This window comes from Pipistrellus kuhlii, unplaced genomic scaffold (genome assembly GCF_014108245.1).
Source record: "Pipistrellus kuhlii isolate mPipKuh1 unplaced genomic scaffold, mPipKuh1.p scaffold_m20_p_3, whole genome shotgun sequence".
Lineage (NCBI taxonomy): Eukaryota > Metazoa > Chordata > Mammalia > Chiroptera > Vespertilionidae > Pipistrellus > Pipistrellus kuhlii.
Genome location: NW_023425529.1, coordinates 150,082,630 through 150,108,575, shown reverse-complemented (window position 1 = coordinate 150,108,575; position 25,946 = coordinate 150,082,630). Strand labels below are relative to the sequence as shown.

Here is a 25,946-nt window from a genome sequence, read left to right as displayed (position 1 = left end):
ATTTTATTGATTTCAGAGAGAAAGGGAGAGGGAGGGAGAGCTAGAAACATCAATGATGAGAAAGAATCATTGATCGGCTGCCCTCACAAACCCCACAATGGGGATGGAAACTGGAACCTGGGCATGTGCTCTTCACTGGAATTGAACCAAAGATCCTTCAGTCTGCAGGCCAAAGCTCTAACCACTGAGCCAAACCAGCGAGGGCTAAAAATGTAAACTTTTATCAAAGAATAATATACATAGAAACATGCACAAAGTGTAAGTGTTCAGTTTGATGAATGTTTGAACACCCCTGTTTAACCAGCAACCTGACCAAGAAACAGAACAATTCCAGCTCCTTTAGATCACCATGGATCTCTCCCATTAAAGGTAAGCACGTCTTTACTTCAGTCACTATAGATTAGTTTTACCTGTTTTTTGAGCTTAAAAAAATAAAAAAAGAAACCATGCGGTATGGACACTTGTTTCTCTTTCACTCGACATTATGAAATGACCCATACTGTTGTTTGTAGCTATAATTGATTCATTCTTGTTGCAGTGTGGTATTTTATTGTATGAGTTCCACCTAGAACTTTTATTAGAAACAGGTTGGATCACTTTTTTTGTTTTCATTCTTTATATCTCACCTCTCTTTTATATTTTCCATCTTTCTAACTCTTCGTTTCATGCCATGTAAGTTCCTCATACCTTTAGGTTCACTAAACCTCTACTAAGCTACATTGAATTTGCTGCTTAAGTGAACAAGTTAATTTTGAATTTCAATGACAGTGTTTTTCATAATTTAAAAAGCTCTGTTTGGCCCTGTTAAAAATAGTCTTTTCTGCTATGTTTCTATTCATCTTAAACATATGTCCTTAAACTCAGATGACTCTTTTAAATGAAATTTTAGAGGGTCTAACCTTGATATTTGTTGTGTATATTGACTTTTTTCCTTGGTGCAATTTTTTTTTCTCATCAATTTTGTAATTTTGAAGTGTGTGTGTGATTGTTCAGGGAGTTTTTACATTTGGGACAGTAGTGAAGTTTTGTTGGAGGATTTATCATTATGTATGCTTCTGCCTAGAGTCTCAGACTCACATGTATCATAAATTTGGGACTAGCTTTCAGATTAGTTTCTGGGATTGGAGGTTTCTGTATTATAAAGGTAATATATATTTGAATATATCTATATATGTCTATATATATCTACACTAATAAAAGGGAAACATGCAAATTGACCATACCTCTGCTACACCCACATGCCACACCCACCAGCCAATCAGGAGAGAGTATGCAAATTAATCCAACCAAGATGGCGCAGCCACAGAGCTGGAGCAAGCAGGAGTCTTGGGTTGCCCTGGTGATGGAGGAAGCCAAGCTTCCTGTCCGCCCTTGCTGGCCCTGGCCTCCTCACAAGGCTACAAAGTTTCAATTATAGAAGATAAACAAATCCCAGATACTTGTTTCCAGCTGGCCCTGGCCTCTGCTCAAGGAGGCACTGAAAAAAGAAAAAAAAAGGGGGCTGGGAGCTTGGGTCACTGGTAATTGATCAGGCCAGGATGGGATGGCAGTTGTGGGTGACTGGGCTGATGGGGGCGGGGCCGTTGGGGGTAGGCAGACAAGAAGGGGGCCAGTTGGGTGTGAGCAGGCCGTCAGTGGGGGTCAATTGGAGGTGATCAGGACATGGGGGAGGGAGGGCAGTTTAGAGTGAGCAGGCCAGGACGGGGGCAGTTGGGGAGCAGGCTAGTGGAAAGGAAAGGTGGGGGCAAGCAGGTCAGCAGGGGAGCATTTGGGAGTGATCAGGGTGGTGGGGGAGGCATTTGGGGGTGATAAGGCCAGTGGCAGGGGGCAGTTGGGGGCGAGCAGGCTGGCAGGCAGAGTGGTTAGGGGCAATCAGGCAGGCAGGTGAGCGGCTGGAGCCAGCAGTCCCAGATTGTGAGAGATATGTCTGCCTGCTATGGCAGCTTAGGCTCGATCCCTGTAAACTGGCAATAGGACATCCTTCAAGGGGTCCCAGATTGGAGAGGGTGCAGGCTGGGCTGGGGACCACTCTTCCCCCTCCTGCACGGATTTCATCACTGGACCACTAGTGTGTGTGTGTGTGTTTGTGTGTGTGTGTGTGTGTGTGTGTGTGTGTGTGTGTGTGTGTGTGTTTGGCTTGAATAAAGTCCAAGCTGTGGTTCTGAATTCTCACGGGAGATTTTTTTCCTTCTGCTCAGAGTCCAAAATTAAGTCAGACAACAACCTTTGCCTAATAAACTATTTGTGATTCAGAGAATGTTAAAAATAACACAGTCAACAATGTGACTTCCACAGTGGGGCATCTGACTCCATGACATAACAAATGGTCACTGGAATTTTAGGATGAATCTCAGGACTGGGACTTTAATGAATTCTTTTGGAGGAATGGGCTAGGAGAGAATGTGGAAATTAGCAAGGATTGGTAACAGGATATAAGAGAGGCAGAACAACATATGAGCAGGTGAAATGAGTGGGGTAGTCCTAAAGCTAATTGTCTGCACTCTGAGCATTTGTCTCAGTATCACATTTAAACTATCTTTATGCTTAGCTTGAGCTCTTCGCTGGACTGAGGCAGGTTCTTGATGACACAGAACGTTTTCAAAATTCTGAATTATGTAGTAGTGTCCTTTGTCCTTTCTGACTTTCCCCATCCTACTTGCCAGAGCCACTGTCCTTCCCCCTGTCAATCCAATGCCTCTAGGACAAGGCTCTCAACCTCAAATGCCTATGTGGAGTGGTAATGAGGCAGCTAAGTTTAATTAATTAAATGAGATGGAATGGTGACTCAGAGGCATGGCGATCCAAGGGCATATGACTCTCAGTTACAGCTTATTGTTATTAAATGGAAATACACAGTCTGGGCTGGGAATTTGGATTTTTTTCTTTAAAGAAAGAAAATATCTAAAAATGTTGGCAACTCATTCAGTTATAAAAATGTGCTGTGCTAACCAAAATACATCCGTGGGCCGCATATGGCCTGCAGGCCACTGGTTTGCAACTGTTACTCTAAGATGCCTTTCACAAGCTTCTGGGAGACTAAGTTTTCTTATGCCATGGCAGCAACTATTCTCCCTCTGGCTACCTGTCAAGTAATATGTCTTGCTTTTCAGATTACTTGCATTCTTTCTCTTTTTTTTTTTTTTTTTAAAATATATTTTATTGATTTTGTACAGAGAGGAAGGGAGAGAGACAGAGAGCCAGAAACATCGATGAGAGAGAGAGTTATCATCGACCAGCTGCCCCTTGCACACCCCCCACTGGGGATATGCCCGCAACCAAGGTACATGCCCTTGACCGGAATCGAACCCGGGACCTTTCATTCCCCAAGCCAACGCTCTATCCATTGAGCCAAACCGGTCTTGGCAAGATTACTTGCATTCTTAATCCTCCACCAAATACCACCTTTCTTGAGTGGCCACAATTGAACAAATCTTCACTAATGTGGAGAAAGGGGAAAACTCCCCTTTCCCTCCTCTGGTTCTACTTATTTGTTGAATAATCAAGTCGACATGAGAAAGATTGATAAGAGAAAATCATAGTGAATTCTGTGCACACCGGAACCCCTGCAGGAGAGAGTCAGAAACCCTGAATACAGGAGAGGTTCAGACACTGAAAGAGAATGAGGAATATATGACACTCTGAGCCAAGGAGGAGAGGTAAGGAACCTTGGGACTTCAGAGAGTCATTGCAGGGCGATCAGAAGGGAAGATGTTCATTTCAACAGAAGTTAGCTCTTCAATAGAGACAGCTCCTTCCTGGGGCTACCCCTTCTCTCTGGTAATCTCTTATTATGAGCAAGGCCCTAATTAAAATTCTTCTAGGTAGTTAAGGGTGGGCTGGGGGTGGGCAGAAGTTTCTGTTGAGTCCACAGAGACTTCATGGTCTTTAGCTCAAAATCCACATGTCACAAAGACACCTCTTGTGGTGACTGAGCCCCCACACTCCCAGGATGCAGTCCGCTGGACTGAATTACAGGGGGCACTTCCGGCCCTGGAGCTCTTGGAACAGCATCTTGTGCGCATGACTAATGCAGGCAGCCTGGAGCGTCTGTGAGCATGGGCTTGGGAGCCAGATGATAATGCCTCCTGGCTTCCCACTTCTGAGAGGAGTAAGCCTGTCTAAGAGGCCTATCCCTCTAGATAAGGTTATTGGAAATGTACAATCAGGATAACAATTCCTGGCAGCTTTGCTGTGCGGCTGCTTTAATTTCTGATGTGTGCAAAAAGCTTATTTTTATTCAGATTATGGGAAGTCTGCAAAGATGGAAAAGCTCTTAGAAATCGTCCAAGTCAAGCCTCTCCCTGTGTGCATTTTGTAGACAAGGAAGATTTTGGTTCAAGGAAATTGTCCAAGGCCTTGGCTAGCCAAATCGGTAATTCATTTGCAACATTTATTTTTCATGATAGATTTATGGTGGAATCGACTTATAATATCTCATCGCTCATCTGAGAGGCAACATGAAATAATTATTAAAGCAGGACAATTGCTCCAAAATCTATCAGGTTAGAGGATTGGGGGGAAAGACCTGGGTCCCCTCGTTTGTCATCTGTGCAACGGTTGCTTAACCTCTTTAAGCCTCAGTTTGGAAGTATAAACATGGTTTCATCTCTTTAAAGAACTAAGACTAAGCCAAGAAGATAAGTTTCTGACTGGCAGAAAAACTGGTCTCCTCCCTGCGGCTGCCCCTTCTCCAGCTGTTAGAGCGCCCTACGGGGAGGGGTAGGTGGTTGGTGGCCAAGCCAGAGTTGATCAGTTTGCTGTTGCCACTGCTCTTCCTTGTTGCACACTGTCCCTGTCAGAGCCACGCCTGAGTCCTCCAGAGGCTTTCTACAGTTAAGAAAAGGCTGCCCCTCTGGGCAGACACAGCTCAGTGGCCTGAAACCTGGGCTAGATTTCAGCCCCCATTTGCTGCTTTGAGCTGTATGTCCCTCACCCACCTCCACAAGGCGGCTGGGTCAGAGAGGACGCCGATTGCCTGACAGAAGGATGCTGGCGGGATGCAGAGTGAGGTCTGTGCTGGTCTCTGTGGGCCTCTGAGGGCGGGCTGGTCCCGGGGCCCATTGGGCTCACAAGGACACAGCTCTTACAGTTCCGCGATTCCAGCTCATTCACCTGCCATTCTAGGAGGCGGGCGGCACCTGGGGAACACTCGCACGGCCTCCTTCTCCTCCAGGGACAGCCACACACTGTGCCCTCAGATCACGGAGGGTCTGAGTCAGCCCCTTTCATGGACTCCAGCTCCACCTCCCTCCCCTTTTTATATTTTAGGGACCCACCAGAGAGTTAGCCTCCTAAAGAGGACACAGATGACTTCTGGAGCATGCCATGGCTGAGCAAAACATAAAACCGATGCAAGGTAAATTTCCCTCAAAATAGCTTCAAATATGTGAGTATTGTTTTGTATTGTGGCCTTCAATTTGAAGTTTATGCTGTAAATAAGATTGATTGTGGGGAAAAATAAGCTGGGTGTCATAATCTTCAGCTGGAGCCTCCAAGGATCTGGACCTTTCAACAAGCCTTTTTTGCGGGGGGGGGGGGGGGGGGGGGGGGGCGAGATTTGAGAGGGGGTGTACATTGGCTGTGGCTGTCATTTACACGTGAAATTGTGGTGCAGGCTCACCCTCCCAGTCTCCTCTGACATGTGATCTGTGTAAATAGATGCTGAGGTTTAGGGGTCCAGCTTGGGGTCACTGCCTAGAGTTGCTTTACCTGGGGGTTAGCTGCCTTTCCACAGGGCTTTTCCTCATTAGCATTGCTGCTTTTTCCCTCTTCCCAACCCTTCAGCCACTCCTCCCCTTCCCTCCCCCTTTCCAGCTAGCTCCGTTAGAATCCACAGAACCACAGTTAATGATAAACAGGAGGCTCATTTTCCTTTGTTTAGAATTCTAGCAAGACTACCCAATTAAAAACAGCAACAAAACTGCCCAAGCGCAGTTAAATCAAACCAAGGGTTTCGTGGAAACACCAGCCAACGAAATTAATAAATCATTAACTTGAAGGGACCTTGGAGGCCCTTTGCCTGGCTTGCTTTGCCACGTGACAGAAGGTTTGGTGCCTTCTGACGCAGAAGGAAAGTTGGCCATGACCTTCCCTGAGCACAAATTTCCTGGGCTCTGCCAGCGAAGGGTCCAAAGCGGTGCTCTGTCGCCACCTAGTGGTCAGTGCATGTACATCGGCTGCCATGCACATATGGCCTCTAAGATTATGGTGACATCCTCCAGAGAAAATAATGCCCTTGGATATAACCAAAGTGCAGCCAAGAAAATGTGACAGATGCCGAAGCAGACCTATTACAGGACCCTCCCTGCCTCTGACACCGATGCCTTGACAGTGCTGGTGGGGGAAAGAAGTGGAGAGAAAAACTGGAAAACGTGTAAATTATTTGTGAAGTTGGAATTCAATTGCAAAACGCCAGGAAGTGAACCAGAGGAGGGGAGAGACAGGAGGAGCAGGGGCCAGCTCAGAAAGCTCTGCTGCTGTTTTATTTTCGGAAACAGGGAACAGGAAGGGACTTTGGGGGAGATGAAGTCTAGGTTTTTAGAATATTTTGCTATCTGGTTTTCAATGCTTTTTGCCGCTTGATTTGCAGTGGGTCACAGGAATGAGCTAGACCTTAAATCAAAGAAGGCTATGTTTTATTTATTTTACATACAAAATTAGGACAACTCATCGTGTTATTTTAATATTTTGGGCAGCTGGGTGAGTGGAAAGTGAGAGGGGAGAAACTTGCTCGAAGAGTGGTGGGATGCCAGGGACAAACATCTGCTAGGTCTTCCCTGTGAGCAGGCACCTTCCCAACTGTGCTCTGATGGAAGAGAAAACAGCAGCATTGTGACAGTGCGGCAGGAGGAGGGAGTGGGATGAGATGGAAAGGAAGGTGAGCTGAGGCCACAAAACCCCTGCTGGAGCCTCTGATGGAAGCAGAAAAGTAATGAGGCAAGAGCTTTTATACTGGATCCTGGCCAGTGTCTGCTTCCTCCCTTCCCCTGGGGCAGGCACCGCTTGGTGTCAGCAGCCCTGAAGGGCGGGAGCACCTTTTGTAAAGGATAGTCTCTTCATGTAAGTCAAATAAGCTGTTATTTTTTTCTTCATAGAATTATGCTGTTAGAACATAAATTGTGCTGACAGGGATGCCTCAGTCAATGATGGGATACTTTTGAGAAGTGGGTCATTATGCAAACATCACACAAACTCGCCTGGTATTGCCTACTACATACCTGGCTATATGGTTTAGCTCTGTGGTCGGCAAACTGCAGCTTGCAAGCCACATGAGGCTCTTTGGCCCCTTAAGTGTGGCTCTTCCACGAAATGCCACGACCTGGGCGAGTCTATTTTGAAGAAGTGGTGTTAGAAGAAGTTTAAGTTAAAAAAATGTGGCTCTCAAAAGAAATTTCAATCGTTGTACTGTTGATATTTGGCTATGTTGACCAATGAGTTTGCCGACCACTGCTGTAGGCAACTGTAGCAAAATGGTATTTGTGTACCTAAACATAGAAAAGTTGCAGTAAAAATATGATATACTGTACTTTTATAGGACTGGCGTGCTGTAGGTTTACACAGGCATCACCACAAACATGTAAATAACATCATTGTGCTACCATGCTAGGATGTCTATGATGTTAGGTCACTGGGCAATAGGATTTTTTCAGCTCTTTTATGATCTTACTAGAGGCCCAGTGTATGAAATTTGTGCACTGGGGGGAGAGGAGGAGGCGAAGGATTTGTCCCTCAGCCCAGCCTGCACCCTCTCCAATTTGGGACCTCTTGGATATCCCTCTCATAATCTGGAACTACTGGCTCCTAACCACTTGCCTGCCTGCCTGCCTGATTGCCCCTAACTGCTTCTGCCTGCCTGCAGTCCCCTGCCAATCCGGTCACCTAACCATTCCCCTGCCAATCCGGTCACCCCTAACTGCCCTGCCCTGCCCTGCTCTGTTGGCCAGATTGCCCCCAACTCCACTCCTTTGCTGGCCTGTTAGCCCCCAACTGACCCTCCTATGCTGGCCTGATCACCCATAACTGCCCTCCCCTGCTGGCCATCTTGTGGCAGCCATCTTGTGATGACATGAGGGTGTCGCGTGAGGGCACAAGGGCCACCTAGGCTTTTATTAGTATAGATGGGGCCACCATTGAATATGTGGTCCATAGTTAACTGAAACATTGTTATGGGACACATGACTATATTATGTACCTTTGTACCAATGTTCTAGGACTTTAGCAGGCTCTGAATGCCCACCATCCCTCCTTCTGATCCACCCATCCATCCATTCTTCACATACTCAGGTTTGAATCAGACAGTATGCTAAGTATTGAATATTCTTTGGTGCTCAGTGCTCCAGGGAATTCATCCAGCACCAACCACATTTTTCTAGACTCCAGAAAAGCTGTTTCCATCTTCATTGAGGAGATGTCCTATTCTTGTAAAGTGTTGCCTGCTCAGCCAGTTGATGGCCCATGTCACTCATGGAAAGAGCAGATGGCACCTCTCCTTATTTCTCACTGTGTCTATTGCTTACCACCCCTGGGATTTCTCTATTATGGTTGAAGCACAAAAAGCTTCAGGGATTCTTTGGCACTTTTCTGTGTGCACTGACTTTCCCAGCTCAGCCTGAGGTGTCATCCACAACAGGCAAACCAAACTGACAGGAAGTGCCACCAGCTCATGCTGCCACCGCTGCTGTGAAGCTGGCTTCTTAGTGGGTCCCTGGAGGTGACTGTTATAGTAATAAAGATAAATACAATTTGAATAAGTATTAGAGTGTGGAATCGAAGTGTGATATCTGAAAGTATGGAATGGAATGTAAACAAACTGATAAGCACCCTTCAGTGGCCTGTATGTAGGAAATAGATAAAGTGATCTGTACCCCATATGTAAGACTGGATAGCAAGGCTCCTGGGACCTGCTGATAAGACACACTGAAGACACATCTGAGCACTGAAGACACATAAAAAGAGCAAGCTCCACCGAAGATCAGAGACGTTCCTTCTGCTCCTCCACAGGGGGACTCTCTCCACTTCCCCTGCCTGCACGGTCAAAGCTCTGCCTGAGCCATGGACCATGAGCCATTGTGAGAGGCCTCAACTCAAGCCAAGCTGCAGCTGCAAAGTTCTCCATGAACCGTGTGTGTGTGTGTGTGTGTGTGTGTGTGTGTGTGTCTGTGTGTTTTATCAGTGCGGATCCCCAGGTGGCCTGCCTAGGATTCTGGAACCCACCAGGACTCTGGTAAAGAAACCATGTGTGATTCGTGCATTGCATGTTTGTCTCCTGTGTAATTTATGCTCGGTGGATTATTAATTAAGTACCTTGGGTCGTACATGTCAGATTTCTGGCTGAGGCACCCTAGGTCATCTGTGCATACGTCCTTTATAGAGTTATTGGTACAGTGATACAACCAAGGTATGGGGTTTAATGTCTCAGGAGATTGGCAGGAGCTGGTTGACACATTTTTCACTGTCTCAGCCCTGATGGACTGCCGAGACATAGTTTATACTGTTTCTCTGGAGACATCTTTCATGACAACACGAGTTTTGGTGGCATTGTAGCCATCTCAGTAATGCACAACCGAATTTTTTCTTTCCTTCCTTTCCAGTTTTATTATTCCCCTCCCCCTATTTTCTCCTCTTGAGTCCTTAGGATTACACTCTCAACAATGTGTTGACATTTCAGTTTTGCCTCAAGCTCTGTTTTGTAGGGACCTTGAGCTAAGGCAATTCACATGCCCATTTGGAACCAATTACTGGGTGTAGGGTATTCAGATGCCCTTTCCTGTGGTGGTGAGGAGTGAAGTTCTGTGATGGAAATTCTCACTAGGATCAGGTATATGGGGGAGGAGTTCCCCACAGGATGAGAAGAAGGCTAGGAAGGGGTGCTGAGCTGATCCAAGTACACTTGCAGCAGTCCACTGCACCATCCTCTCTTCATGAAGTGACCAAGAACTCATCATAATAAAGGCTTTGAGGCCCTGTTGAAAAACCACCATAAAGGGCATATGACTGTTTGAAAGTCAGGGAATAATGGGAGAGTTGGGCCATCTCTGTGCTGGGCTAAAACAATGTTTTTAACCTATTTTTTTGGAGGGGAGGGGAGGGATAAGGATGGGCACTCTTTTAAATTCTTTAGAAAAGTATCAAAATACAAACACATGTGTGCGCACATGCATAATTATGGGTATACTTCCAGGAGATCCATGGATCCTTTGGAACCAACCCATTTATGGACTCTAAGGTGAGAAAGGGACCTATGTAGGTTATTTTAGAGAATTCCTGGCTTATAACTTTGTCTGGTATGTGGGGTGGCCCACCAAGCTATAGAACATAAAAGGAGGAAAAGGTGTGAAAAAAAATTTTGTGTGTGCGTGTGTGTGGTGTGTAGTATGCTTCTTGAGGGATCTGAGAATCATTCAGATGGTTTGTAGGAGGATAAATTAGTGTGTTTAAACACTCTGTGTGTTAAACCTTAGGATGAGAATGTTTCAGGGAGAGGATCACTGTTAAAGACTCTTGTGGCTGGGGTCTGGGCCAGTGAGTTTTAGTAAATGGTGAGGAAATGGGCTTAGGGCAGTCAACAACTTTCTCAAAGTCTTTTCTTTAAGTAGTGGCAGACCTGGGATGAGAACCCTCATCCGCACACAGAAAGCCACTTGCTCCTTTTGCTTTCGGGAAAGCTTTGTTGTCTGTCTGGGGCTCACTGAAGGTTTCAAGGGACACAGGGCCAGCTCCCTATTAGTCTTTTTAGGCAGCCATCCACAGAAAGCAGAGTAATAGCTGTTGTTCTGGTCCGATCAGCACCACTCCCTTCTTCTGGGCCAGCACTCAGATTTTCCTGTGGGGAAATTAACCCTTCCATTCTTAGTTCGGGGTTCAAGAGCGACCGACCCAACTGCTGAAACCAGAGGTGGCACGTCACCTGATCCTGGTCAGTGAGAGAGTCCCTCCTTTAAAGAGGAGTGGAATTAAAATAAAAAAGTACTTGATTGAGAAAATGGGCATAAGTGTGTCCTGCCCTGGAATTTGGAAAGAGACTCTTTCTATTGGGATTGCTCACTGGCTGATGTAAGGCTGAGACTATAGGTTCACACGTGGGCAAAGGCTGCCTGACAAGAAGCCAGACCAGAGAAAACGAGCTCAGACATAGTGTGTGAGGCTCCGGGCCCTGAGGTTCTGTTTTGAGCTATCGAATTCAGTTGTATTTGAAGCCAGCCACACTTCTGGTCTTGATAGTTATTCCAAGAGCTAGTGAATTCTCTGTTTTGAGGAAGCCAGGTTAATTGGGTGATTGTCATGACACCTGAGGGAGTACTGCCCAAAATAGAAAGTGTCTCAGTTTGATAACTCAGGTTATTAATATTGTACTGATGTGACCTTGATTACTAATTTAGTTCCTACATGGTCCAGTTAGCATTGCTGAGAGAAAGATACACTCTCTGAGCATCTAAAAAAAAAAAAAAAAAAAAAAAAAAAAAAAAAAAAAAAAAAAAAAAAGGTTTTGGGAAAGCAAAAATGCTGAACTAGCCTAACTGTATGGCTCAGTGTTTGAGTGTTGATCCATGAACCAGGAGGCAAAAGTTTGATTCCTGGTCAGAGCACATGTCTGGGTTTTGGCTTGATTCCCAGTGAGGGACCCACAGGAGGCAGCCGATCAATGATTCTCTCTCATCATTGATGTTTTTTATATCTCCCTCTCCCTTCTTCTCTGAAATCAATGAAAATATACTCAAAAAAAATTTTTTTTAACTATACATCCTTCTTCACAACAAGCAGAACAATTCCTACTGATGATGGATTAGCATTGCTATCTCTATTTACAGAGAATAGAATGTTCTAGAAAGAATGTAGCTGGTATATTTATTTGTATTTCTAAAGAAAATGATTTCAACACTTTAGACAACATGTATCCTGAATTGCATTGAAATAATTGGCATAATAAAACATATGTGAATACTGAAAGGATGATCCAAATATAGAAATCAAATGGATTATGGACCAAATGCATTTTGTTAAATCATGTAAATTTTTAAAGAGGAGTGGAATTAAAATCATTCAAAAGAAAGTAACTTTAACAATGAAAAGTAGTATTGTAGGAATTTATTTTCCTACAAATATCTGTAACAATAAATGAAAATCTTTCATCAACATCTTTCAGTATCAACAGTGCCTCAGTACTAATCTGATATCAGAATTTTTTATTTTTAAGCAATTTATAACAGAACCAATTTCAGTTATGCATTTTGATACAATATGTTGTAGGAAGAAAATTAAACTTATGACACAGAGGAGGTGTGAAATGTGTTCTATGAATAAATTGGAAACTTGTCTGCTTGATCTGAAGACAGATTGAGACATCTATCAATAACCCTAGAGAAAAATGTCTCCCTGGTCTTATAATCAAATAAAAAAATTCAATTTATAGCTTTAGGATGTGGAGGATGCCAATTCTGACAGATTTTTAAAAGTCATCATTTCATATAGAGTTTGAATTGAGGTACTGAATAGATTATATTTCCAAACTTTTGAGAGCCATTAGGATTATGAAAACATTAGAAATAAGATGCAGCCCTGGCGGTGTTGTTCAGTGGTTAGAATGTAGGCCTGCACACCAAAGGATCTTGGGTTCAATTCCCCATCAAGGGTACATACCTGGGTTGTGGGTTCAATCCCAGGCCCTGGTCAGGGTGAGTGCAGAAGGCAACCAAAAAGTGTATTTCTCTCTCATCCATCTCTTCCTCTCTCTATTCCTCCTCCCCACCACTTCCAGAATTTCTAAATATAAATGGAAAATATATCCTGGATCGAGGATTAGCAACAATAATAGGAAGAATGTAATATAACTCAAACATGTGTTTGAGGGTGATTGCATTAGCATATAAAACATTCTCAGCAGTGCTTTAGAGTCTGCCCACCAGCTATGTTCCTGAGGGTGTAGTACTGTATTTTTCTGTGTATAAGTCATCCCCCACTTTTCCAACCCCAAATCAAGAAATCAATATTTTAAACTTAAACAGGACACATTTTTATTTAGTAACTAGAGGCCTGTTGCACGAAAATTTGTGCCCTCGGGGCGGGGGGCGGGGGGGAGGAGCGTCCCTCAGACTAGCCTGTGCCCTCTTGCAGTCTGGGACCCCTTGGAGGATGTCCACTTGCTGGCTTAGGCCTGCTTCCTGGGGTCCCGCTTCCTGAGGGATTGGACCAAAGCTGGCGTCAGACATCCCTCTGGCAGCCCGGGACCCCTCAGGGGATGTCTGACTGGTGGTTTAGGAGTGGGCTTAAGCCACCAGTCAGACATCCTTGGCACTGCCGAGGAGGCAGGAGAGGCTCCCGCCACTGCCACTGTGATTGCAGCCGTCAGCCCAGCTGGTGGCTGAGCAGCACTTCCCCTGTGGGAGCACACTGACTGCCAGGGGCAGCTCCTGTGTTGACTGTCTGCCCCCTGGTGGTCAGTGCATGTAATAGTGACTAGTCATTATGCTGTTAGGTCAATTTGCATATTATTTTTATTCTATAGGATTTTTATAGAATCCTTTTATTCTATAGGATTCCCATAGGTAATGTTTACATACCAGTACTACGATATTATGCAGCACATCACTTTATTCAACCTCTGTTGCATTACTGCTCTCTTCTTCATCACTGTTAGTTCCAGACATATCAATTTCTGCAACTTCTATTGTAGCACTGATGTCTTCTGAGTCACAGTCTATATATGTGAGATCATCCTCATAAACTGGTGGCATTTTCTGAGCTAACTTTGTTCGTGTTCTCATGGCCAACACTTCTCTCCTCATGAAATTGAAGCACCATTTTTCCTTTCCTGTAAAATCAACAATGTTCATTTTGCTTGCAAACATTCTTGCCTGACATTGAATAAGCTTGGCTGACACACATAAGCCACTCTGGCACTGCTCCGTAATCCAAGTCGTAAGCCTCTGCTCCAAGTTTGCCCATTTTGCTGGTTTTCCTCTTAAGGCCTTCTTCCTTTTTGGCATCTTTAGGAATTGTTCTTCCTGTTTTCTACACCGTCCGAGCCTACACTCAATGGGAGAAGCTCCAAATTGTCTCTTTGCAGCTCTATTTCTGTGCTCTTTTGCACATAACTGATTACAATCAGTTTGAATTTTGCAGAGTAAGACAATTGCTTACCAGTATTTATCTTTTTATTTTTTGACATCTTTATGGGCTCAGAATGCTCTGGTCCCAGTTGCATCTGCACACTCTTCACCTCCACCTCCAATTATGGCATCAGCTGATGTTAGTAACAATAAGGCTTGTGAGTGGAGGAAGCCTATTTGGCAAGATATGGGAAGCTACTCACCTGCACGGCTCCCTCCTCACCTGACTTCTGTGTGTGTATAAGATGCCCTTTAATTTTTAGTCTAACAATTTTAGGAAAAAAAATATGGTAATTTCCTTTAATTCAGAGTAAAATCTTGCTGTTGTGTTTAAACTCCTCAAAATATAAAAATACAGCATTTTCAAAGACCCAAGAATCTTTGAATCATGGTGTATAAATCACCCAGATGTCACATCAACAGCTTTATTTATCTTATTAACACATTAAGCACCCAGTCACTGGTGACTGACACTATACTTTCTATCTGGAAGACAAAGCAGGCTGGGTGCTTAACATGTTAAAATACTAGAGTCCTGGTGTACAAAATTTGTGCGTGGGTATGATCCCTTCCCATGGGTGGCCAACCAGGCCCCGCCCCCTGGTCAAACTCCTGCTGAACTCCCAAGGGAGGGTGTAGAGGGCTGCCTGGGAAGACACATGAGCAATTTTCCTTAATTATCGTCAGCTGAACTCAAGGCATAGGAAGAGTCACAGCTTGGAAACATGTTTTCCCAAGATGGTGGACATGTTGTCAGCTTGGCCTTCATATCAGCCGAGGTGTCGGCAGAGGGGGGACTAGATATGTAAATCCAGGCATGGTAGGGCCTGCTTAAGAATGCAAATAAGTTGGTGTTACTTCTTGGTATTGGGGGTATAAAATAAATGCAGGAGGGGCCGTCATCATCATCATCGTCGTCTTGGTTGTCTTCCTGCCTCTCCAGCAGACAGTATGGTGACCCACCCAGCTCTCAGCTTGAAATCTATCTCTGTGTCTTCTCTCTTTATTTCTATTATTTCTCAACCCCAGGCTGCCTCCATTTAGTACCGGTTCTTTCATCTCTCTTTCTGTGTGGGACATGGAAAAGGGAGATCCCCTCCATGTCTGGTCCCTGCTTCATCAGGCCCCCACAAGAGGGGACAATTTACATATTAGGCTTTTATTATATAGGTTATTTTTACTGATTTGAGAGAGGAATGGAGAGGGAGAGAGAGAGAGATGGAAACATCAATGATGAGAGAGAATTATCGATCAGCTGCCTCCTGCATGCCCCATACTGGAGATTGAGCCTGCAACCAGGGCATGTGCCCTGACTGGAATTGAATCATGACCTCTTGGTTCATAGGTTGATGCTCAACCACTGAGCCATACTGGCAAGACACATCAGCAGCTTTTCAAAAATAATTTCTAAGAACTGCAAAGTAACTCATTACTTTCTTTAATATCATGTAGTTATTATGGAGTGGAACATAATTAAACTAGTAGCTCCTCAAGGACTTTGATGACAGGTATATGTAAAGTCTGTGAGCTATAAGTCACATTTTAAGTCATGTTAATGGCAATGTTTGAAAAGAAGCACCCAGACAATAAAACACCATGTGGTCTGACTTTGCTGTGGAGTGCCTTAAAAGATAACTTTTGTTGTAGTTTTATCCCATTAATCATACTTAAGTTAGGCTGACATAAACACAATGATCATTTTCCTTCAAATTCTTGTAGGGTGGATGCTGAACTTCTTCACAATTTCCATGTATTTCAGACATCAACTACATTTCTCCAACTCTTGGATAAGTTGAGGAGGTCATTGTTTTTTCTCCTCTGTAACCTCACACAGTGAGGTATAATTTCATTCACTTACTTGATAAGCCTTTATTGGGCACTCATGAAGCAGAATTCTATCTGGGATCTCAAGGAGGTCATAATTTCACGAAAAGACAAATAAATGAACTTCCAATGATAGCCCAGTGTCAAGAGTGCTCCAATGCACAGGGAAGCTATCAGGTATATTGAAAAATAGCTAATGTCTGGGTTCAAGGCTCAAAAACCTCTCCAAACCTTAGTTTTCCCATATGTAACATGGGAATAATAACCCTTCATAAAATTGTGTAACAGTAAACTGTAGAATATGATTGGCCACTGTTTCTTTCTTTCTTTTTTAAAAATTATTTTTATTGATTTTATAGAGGAAGGGAGAGAGAGAGAGAGAGATTGAAACATCAATGATAGGAATCATTGATTAGCTGCCTCCTGCAGACCCCCTACTGGGGATTAAGCCCACAACCAGGGAATGTGCACTTGACTAGAATCAAACCTGGGACCCTTCAGTCCATAGGCCATTGCTTTATCCACTGAACAAAACCGGCTAGGGCTCTTTCATGTGTGTGTGTGTGTGTGTGTGTGTGTGTGTGTGTGTGTGTGTGTGTGTGTGTTTGTGTGTTAAACCCCACCCAAGGATATTTTCCCATTTATATTTAGAGAGAGTGGAAGGGAGGGGTAGAGATACACACAGAGAGAAACATTGATGTGAGAAAGACTCATTGATTGGTTGCCTCCTGCATCAGCTGACAGTCTGTCCACTGAGCCAAACCATCTAAGGCTGTCCACTGTTTCTGAATTTATCTTACAGTTTAGTTACATGGGAACACTGACTCAATCAATCAATTGCCACCTACTACTCTTTCTGCTAATTTTGAATTCTTGGTGAAGAAATTTGATTAGCTCAATTTGAATCAGGTGGATACTCCTGGTCCAGTGAGCTATGGCTATTTCCGTGTAAACCGTGGCTAACAGAAGCCTACCCAAGTGAACTTGAGGATTAAAGAGAGTCATTGTGAAAAAACAAATCCAGACCTCGTCTGCTCTACTTATATGGAGGTTTTGTTGTGATAAATACAATATCAACCAATCAATCTAAATATTATATTGAGTTAACAATTTATTTCCACAGCTATCATCAACATAATTATTATACTGTAGAGTTCTATGAACTTTTTAATATTAAAAATATGTTTTGAACTTGAGAAGTGTGAAATGCCTGTTCTGGGGAAGAGGCATTTATAAAAGCATTTATAGTTTCCCAGGTTTACTACAAAAATGAGAAAATGCAAGAGTTCTGGAGATTAGTCCCACAACAGTGTGAAGGTACTTAACATTACTGAACTGTACCTTTAAAAATAATTCAGATGATAAATTTTATGTTATTCCACAGACTAACAAAATGGGAACAGGCACACACCCTTGTGGGTAACATTAAGCCTATAAAGAAAAAAAAAGTCCACCGGTGACTCTCAAAGTGTAGAGTGTAACAATTTATTTATTATCGCTGGTGGAACACCTCCACCTACGATATTTTTTAGAATACCCCTTCATTTTGTAATTAGAGCCAGAGGCCCAATACTTGCCAGGCACTGGTCTAAGTATGGGGTATAGCAGTCAACAAGACAATTAGAGTCCCTACCACCTTTGAGCTTATGCTATATCAAGGAGACTATTAGACCAGAAATGGCCAGTCAGTGCAATAAGTGTTCTGGTGGCTATAAGAACACATAGGAGAGATTCTTCACCTGGTGTGGGATTTGTTGGAGGAAGTGACTTGTGAGCACAAGGATGAAGAATAAGTAAGAATTAGTTAGACAAATACAGTAGAGAAAAGAATGATTCAGGCAGAGGTAATGTAGGGTGAACTCAGTGAATTGAAGAAAATCCAGAATGATGGGAGAGTGGGTTTAACATTGATGTTTCCGGGATTAAGATTTGCTGGTTGGTTGATGTAGAATAATCAGCAAAAAATTTAGGAGGTTGTCAAGCAATTATTTGAAGTGAAGAACCATGACATGGAAGTTGAATTGGAAAGTAAAAGAAGATCCAGGAGCTGAGGAGCTCAAGAACTGACCAGTAACAAAGGATTCATAGAAAAAATGGAAAATGAAGAGCAGGTCCTGAAGATATAAAGCTTCAAAATGGGAAGCAGTCTAGGGTGTTGGTTAAAGTAATGGGATCTGAAAGCCAACAGACCTGGTTTGAGCACTGTTTTTTTTTTTTTTGTTTTTTTTGTTTTTTAATCATAAATTCAACCTTGGGTCTGCCACTCAACTTCTCTAAACTTCATTTTCTTATCAGATAGTGTCTGCTCATAAGGGTGTTATAAAGTAAACATTTTTGATGACATATAACCAACTTTATTTTATTTTATTTGTTAAAAATAAATTTTTATTGATTTTAGAAAGGAAGGAAGAGGGAGAGAGATAGAAACATCAAGGGTGAGAGAGAATAATTGATTGGTGCCTCTTGCACACCACACACTGGGAACCGAGACTGCAGCAAGGTGATCAACCACAGAGCCATGCTGGCTGGGGTGCATATAACCAACTTCATAAACCACTTACCTTTAGGAACCCTCAGTGCATATTAAATAGCTACTACCATCTACTCAGCTCTGTAAGGGGTTTGTCAGTCTGGGACACGTGGGAGAATGCTCTTGTAGATTGCTGGAAGGAAAGGAAGCTCTAAGTCTGCCTTTTCATTGTTAGTCACAGCAACTAGATAAGTGCCCGCATATGGTAGATGGTCCACTGAAATTTGTTAAATGAACTAATGATTGGAGAACAAATAAGTGGCTGAAATCAGTGCAGTGTTTTGGAGAATGTTTTGGAAACACAAAGCTTAGAAATGTTGATACTCTTGCTGAAACCGGTTTGGCTCAGTGGATAGAGCTTCAGCCTGCGGATTGAAAGGTCCCAGGTTCAATTCCGGTCAAGGGCATGTACCTTGGTTGCAGGCACATCCCCAGTAGGGGGTGTGCAAGAGGCAGCTAATCGATGATTTTCATCGATGTTTCTAACTCTATCCCTCTCTCTTCCTCTCTGTAAAAAATCAATAAAATATATTTAAAAAAAAGAAAAGAAATGTTGATACTCTTTGTCCCTGTGATTTACTTTATGGGATCCTAAATAAACACCTCTGAATATATAAAAAGCTTAATGCACCAAGCTGTTCATTGCAATGCTAATGATAATAGTGAAAAACTTGGAATAATCATAATGCTCAATGATATAGAACTGATGAAATAAGCTTTGGTATATGCGTTTGACAAAATAGAAAATAAACACAATAAATTTATTTGTTATATATATTACTATGGAAAATGCTCAAGGAATAGTGTTAATTGAAAAAGGCAGATTTAAACTGTGGTATTATCACATAATGGAAATATATCATATTTCTTGGGAAAATCAAATCTATGTATGGAAAAATGTTAGAAAATATACCCAAATGTTGATGGTAGGACTCTGGGTGGTTCCTCCCACCCCCTTTTCTCCTTTGTTCTTCCCTCTTTCTTTTTCTCTTCTTCAAAATTATACAACTTCTTTGTGCAAAATTGTACAATTAACTTCATATAAATGAGAAACATGCCTATCAAATGAGAAAGGGAATTTGGGTCAAAAGCTTCATCTACCGTGGGGCTACTATCTTTTGAGTCCTGAAGGTCAGCAGCAGTGGGAAGTGTTGCCAGAAAAAGGGAAAAGAAAGGGAAAAGAAAACAAGAATGGAAAAGGAAGAGGAGAAGAAAAAGAAGGGGTACATAGGATAGTAGTGGGGACAAGTGATGCTCTTGCTTCCCAACTCTGGTGATGAATTCCTGATATATCTTTTAATACAACCAGAAGGATACTTATATAGAAAGATCATACTGTCCCAGCAAATGCTCAGTACACTATTAATTGCATTTCCCTTTTGGTAGGTGAAGCTGCACTGTCAAGAGCATGATTGGTCATGACCAATGTGACCATCCTCACAAGAAGGTGACAGTCTCCCATTTCTGGCTAACTCCTCCAATAGAAGCAGAATTGATCATTTTTAAATGTCCTGCATATTTTGCAATATATAAATACAAAGACCATATGTAATGGGTTTTAGTTTTGAGAGAGCATGGGGAATTAAGGGATCATTTTAATCCAAACTCTACAAGTCACTGATGAGGAAGTTTGAGAGTTGGAGAGGAAACATGACTGCACAGGTGACATAGAAGTTAGCAGCAATCTGGGTTGATTCTCCATGTACAGTCTTGGCAGACTGATGGTGCTCTGTTCTGTTCTTGGAGACCTCCTAGCTGGCTTCTTAAAGCTACTCAAAGAGTGTCTCTTCTTGGGAACTCCAAATTTGTACCTAACATCTGGGAGTAGTCAGAGTGGAAGAGCAATGCAGAAAAGGTTAAAGATTTCTCTCTTTTACACCATACCAGGGGAGTACATGTTTTTCACTTAAATAATCACGATGATGGCGATGATGATGATGATGATGATGATGATGATTATGATGGCTAATCCTTAGGCAAAACTTAGTAAGTGCCCGGCTTATTTCAAATATTTTATACATTAACTTACTTCATCTTCTTAACATACCTATGAGATACGAATAATTATTATCTTTGCATCTGAGGAAACCGAGGCACTGAGAAGTAGACAATTTGATGCCACAGTCACTCTACTAAAAAGTGACAAAATAAGGATTTGAACTTCAAGTTGATTAAGAGTCCATGCTCCTAATCACTATTCTATTTAAAAATAAAAGAGGAGTCCTAACTGGGTTGGCTCAGTGAATAGAGCGTCAGCCGATAGACTGAGAGGTCCTGGGTTCAATTCTAGGCAAGGGCACATGCGGGCTAGATCCCAGTAGGGGGCATGAAGGAGGCAGCTGATCAATTATTCTCTCTCCTCACTGATGTCTCTCTCTCTCTCTCTCTCTCTCTCTCTCTCTCTCTCTCTCTCTCTCTCTCTCCCCCTCTCTCTTCCTCTCTGAAATCAATAAAAATATATTTTAAAAAGAGAAAAAAAGGAGGATGAAAAAGAGAGGAGCAAAGAGGGAGAGTGATGATAAGGAGAAAGAAAAGTGGAAGGAAAGATAATAGGGAGTGAGAAGGAAGGAGGGAAAGGGAGATTGAAACTTATTAGAGATATGTTCCCTAGAAAATACATGTCTGTTTACACAAATGAGCTTATCTAAAGAAAACTTATTTAATTGCTTTTTGGCAAACACATTTTTTGAGAAAAACATTCCCAAGACCTTCTACTTACAATGGCTCCTTTATGCCCCAAATTCTTAGTAATGTGTTACAACATCAAGAGTTAGGAACACTAATCCTTAAGTCTGGGACCTAAGGCTACTGGAAATCTTGCCAAGATCTTAGAATTGGTGGGTTTCCAATCTCTTTCTGTTCTTTGTGGTCAAGTCCAGGCAGATGGAAGAGTGGGAGTGGATATAAAGGCTGGTAAGAAGAAGTGATGTTTTGTAATTATTGAGCCTCTGCAAATTTTTAAAAAAAATATATTTTTATTGATTTTAGTTAGAGAAAGGGAGAGGGCTAGAGAGATAGAAACATGGATGAGAGAGAAACATCTCAGCTGCCTCCTGCTACCCCCTTCCCACCCCACCCTGGGGATCAAGCCTGCAACCCAGGCAGTAATTGAACCATGACCTCGTGGTTCATAGGTCCACACTCAATCATTGAGCCACATAGGCCAGGCGTCTTTGCAAATTTTTATGTTTTATAACCAAAAGAATTTATTTTAGTATGTTTTGATGAACTAATAAATATTCCTATTTATATTATAGTAGTAGTTACCTGGAGATAGGAGGGGGAGGAGAAGATGGGAGATTTCAAAGGGCATGACAAACTTTTGGGAGTAATTAAATGTTCATTATCTTGACTGTGGTGATAGTTTTGTGTGTGTATAGGCTGAAACTCTTGAAATTGTACAGTTTATTAAATATATGCAGTTTATGCTACATCAATTATATCTCAATAAAGCTGTTATAAAATTAGCCAGCATAAAGCAAAAGGTAGAGGAAGATGTTTTGGGGCCTTTTCTGATGATCCTGAAATTACATCAAGGGGACTATTACCTGCACTGCCTACATCCAAACTTGGCTTATTTTGGTGCAGAAAAATAGCTAATTTCAATTCAGATTTCCTGTTTGAGAGGCTTCTGAACAGACAATGTATTTATTTTGAATGGACCAACTGTTTTTGAGTTACTTTCCTGTAGCCAATCCCCAAGAAAGAACTGGCAGTAACCATGGAGCCAGGTTCCTTGTTCCAAATACCAGGGAGTCAGGTGTGAGGCAGCTTCAAAAGCTTTTATTTTTAATCTGATTTCTTTCCAAAATGAAATATATACCCTGTGTTGATGCTTTGGAACACTGAGAATGAACACAGATGGTAAATCAAATTTAGGGAGGAGGGATGTTCTATATAACTCCTAAATGCCAACTTCAAAACACTAGATGGTTCTCCTAATGTATTTTAGATTGGAGTTAAAAATAGGGCTCCTCATCACAATTATTGAGAAAGATGACAATCATTTTCCAGGCAACGGGTGCATCCATATGGGTTCCGGCTGATGATGAAAAGAAAAATGCAGTGCAGGCTGAATGAAACACTTTTAGAGATTAGAACCTTGGCTGTCTCTTTCTCCATAAAGGCTTGTACACACCATGTAGAGCCCAATGACTTGGTTGCTTTGAAGGATTCAGAAATTGATGCTAAAAAATGGGCATGTATTATTTAATAAAAGAATAATTGTTTTTAAATTTTTAAAAAAATATTTTTATTGATTTCAGAGAGGAAGGGAGAGGGAGAGAGATAGAATATCAATGATGAGAGGAATTGTTGCAGAAAACTGGAGAAAAACCAAGCAATGTTTAGGGAGATGGAGTTACACATTATTATTATTATTATTATTATTATTATTATTATATTTGTGCAATAGGCCTTCCTTCCCCTGGCTGCTGGCACTGTTTTTTCTCCGACCTTTTCCCAGAGGCCTTTGCTCTGGCTGCCACCTTTCATCTTCGCTATGGCGAGTCTTTACTCTGGCTGGAGTCTTCACTGCAGTCAGAACCTTTGGTCTTCGCTGCATTTGGAGCCTTCAGTCTTCACTCCAGAGAGAATGCTGCTCCTGTAGCTCCCGCTTCCCCCCACCTTTCCCCTCATAGTAGGTGTCTAGTCCCACCCAGCTGCTCCATGCCTGCATGCATGCTGCCCAGAGGCTGGAGCATCTGGGGGGTGGGGCCACCGCAATCTTTGTTGGGTTAATTTGCATACCCACTCCTGATTGGCTGGCGGGCACTACAAAGTGGTGGTAAATTTGCATATTTTATTAGTGTAGATTATGTCCTGGCCTAGAGAAAACTGTATTTTAAATTCTGGGCCTCAACATGGAGGAAGTGTCCCTATTTATATCTTTTTACCTTCTTCGTCTGCCAAATATGGGGTTTTCTGGTCTCCTTTGCAAGCTCTTAAAAAGCCCTATGTCCTGGGGCTTTGAGATCTCAACCAAAGGCCAGGCCTGGTGCCAGCACTGATAACTTTGCGTGGGGAAGGTTTATGGCCTCTAGGAATGGGATTAGTCTTATTTTCCTCATTATTTAAGTAAGCAAGCATTTATAAAAGCCAAAATAGCAGGGTTAAAATTTCAAACAGCAGTTTTTATATAAGATGGAAACTTATTATATAAAGAATCATTGATCGATTGGCTGCCTCCTACATACCCCCTCCTGGGGAGCACATTTGAAAGCCTGTGCTATCCATTCTATCACTTGACCAAATACAGGACTTACATGAACATTTACATGATAGAGAATATTAGAAGCGAAACAATCGTGTCTATGCCAGGATCACATATTTATTTCTTTAGAGGCTTTATTCTAAGAGACAGTATGGTCTGATTGCAAAGAGATTCCCCTTCCTCCTGTTCCCCCCAAGGTAGTCTGTGAGTTCACTGAGAAGATCACTTCTCTATCTCCATTTCCCTGCCTTTAAAATGGTTATGTGAGTAATAACAACCTCTCTTTTGTTTTCAAGGATACCAGGAAAGAATTCAAGTTCACAAACTCAATCATTAAGCAAAGCCCGAGAGAAATAATGAACCTAATTTGAAAATGGATGTGAGTAAACACTTTTTAAAAAATCTTAGACAAGCCAACATTTTCCTTGATGTCAATTTTTATAATATGCTTTGGCTTAATGACTACTAATGGAGTTGTCTCCATTTTTGGATTGGAAAAAATAAATTGCTGGTGAAGTGACTCACAGGAGGTTCTTCTAAAGTAAACAAGGCCTTGTCTTCCAGTTAAGTGTGATCTTCTGGGATGATCTTCCTGGAAAATGGTCTCAGCTCAAGCCTCTTCTTTAAGCTCCACAGGGATGGACAGATCTTGTGCAAGCTTATGGTCATTGAAGCCACACTAAACCTACAGGTTGCAATGCTATGAGAAGTAGGTCATTCAGATTGTGGACCTTCAGTGCTTTGGCTCTTGACACTGCTCCCAGGAACGAGAAGAATTGATTTGGGATTTCAGCCCTGGTGTGTTAGGTTCTGACTGACCACCGAATGTCACTCTGGGATGACATGTGCCCTGACTGGCAATCAAACCTTGAACTTGAAAGGTGGGACGATCAACCACTGAGCCATGTTGGCCAGGCTGGCATGAGAGAAACCTAGTTTTCAAGGTTCTGATTATGCAGTAGATGGTTGAGTCAGTCTTTTGGGTCTCTGTCTGTTCCCTTCCGTTGCCTGATTTTAGTCATCAGGGAAAGGAAAGGAAGAAGAAGCACAGAAATGTCTGTCTGAGTTGACAGCTCCAGCAGTTTTGGCACAAGAGGGAGGTGGTGGAACCTATTTCAAATATCTGTGTTTTTTTTTCTAAATATATTTTAGACTCATAGAAGAAGAGAGGTAATCAGTATATTCCTCTAAGATAATGAATCCCATACTTTTCTGTGACTCAGGAAATTTATTGACAGATAGACAATAAAAAACAAGCAATACTATAATAAGTAAATTATTTGGTAAGTTTTAAAAATGGTAAGTCTATGAATAAAGCATAAAGTAGGAGAAAGGAAGGGGGTGCGACAATTCAGACTAACAATATTTCAAGGGCTCAATAGTCACATGTGGATGCTGCAGATCTGATAAATCATTACTCATGTTGATTCTCAATTATTTTAAACTCGAATGAAAGCTAGCTTGTCAAGATGGCTTTATGGCAAGGGGTATTGACAACACAGAACAGATTAGCCTTACACTTTCTTTTTAAGGAAGCTAGATACCAGCGAGGACAGAAAATAAAGGCTGGAGGTAGAACTCTATTAAATAGCTCAAGAGAAAGACATCCTTTTTGCTTTCATTGTTTCTACAGAGAAGTCTACTGTTTTTTTTCCTGTTTTTTTTTTTTCTTTTCCCCCCAAATGTATTTATCTTGGGATTCCTTAGAGTTCTGAAATATGTGACTGGTGTTTTAGCCAGTTATGAAAATTTCTCAGCCTTTGTCTCTTACGTTTCCCTTAAATACATGGTAAATTTCTTCATTCTACTTTGCAGAGTACCTAATTTCTCAGGCTACCTAATATGCCACCATTTTCATATAACAAAATACCAATTATACTTCTGAGCTCTTAAATCCATATGATTGACTTAATTTAATTAAGCCAATACCATCTTATTTAATCACTATAGTTTCATACTATGCTTACATATCTTCTAGGACAAACCTGTTCTTATTTTTCTTCTTTAAGTATGTAGGTGTATAATAAGTAGTTACTATCTTAGTACACTTTACTCTAGCTATGACATTGATGTTCATTCTAGACATGGCTGTCTGTGATAGTTACAATTTATTTTGCTAGGTGCTGGGGATATAGAAGTTTAACATAAGATATCAGCTCAGGTGAACTTCACATTCCTGAGTAAAGAAGATACTTTGTCAGGAAAAGGAAAGAACTACATGACTTAAATAACAAAGCCAAATAATAGAGAAGTTGTCTCATAAGGCAATGTCACT

At 42.1% G+C, this 25,946-nt stretch overlaps 1 long non-coding RNA gene across 1 annotated transcript; it reads left to right on the top strand.

Moving 5' to 3' along the window:
• Positions 1 to 4,777: 4,777 nt before the first annotated feature.
• On the top strand, positions 4,778 to 25,336 carry LOC123653099. The gene is made up of 3 exons (XR_006742728.1): positions 4,778 to 5,009; positions 5,269 to 5,386; positions 23,968 to 25,336. It is a non-coding gene; the product is annotated as an uncharacterized LOC123653099 (long non-coding RNA).
• The last annotated feature ends 610 nt before the right edge of the window (positions 25,337 to 25,946 follow it).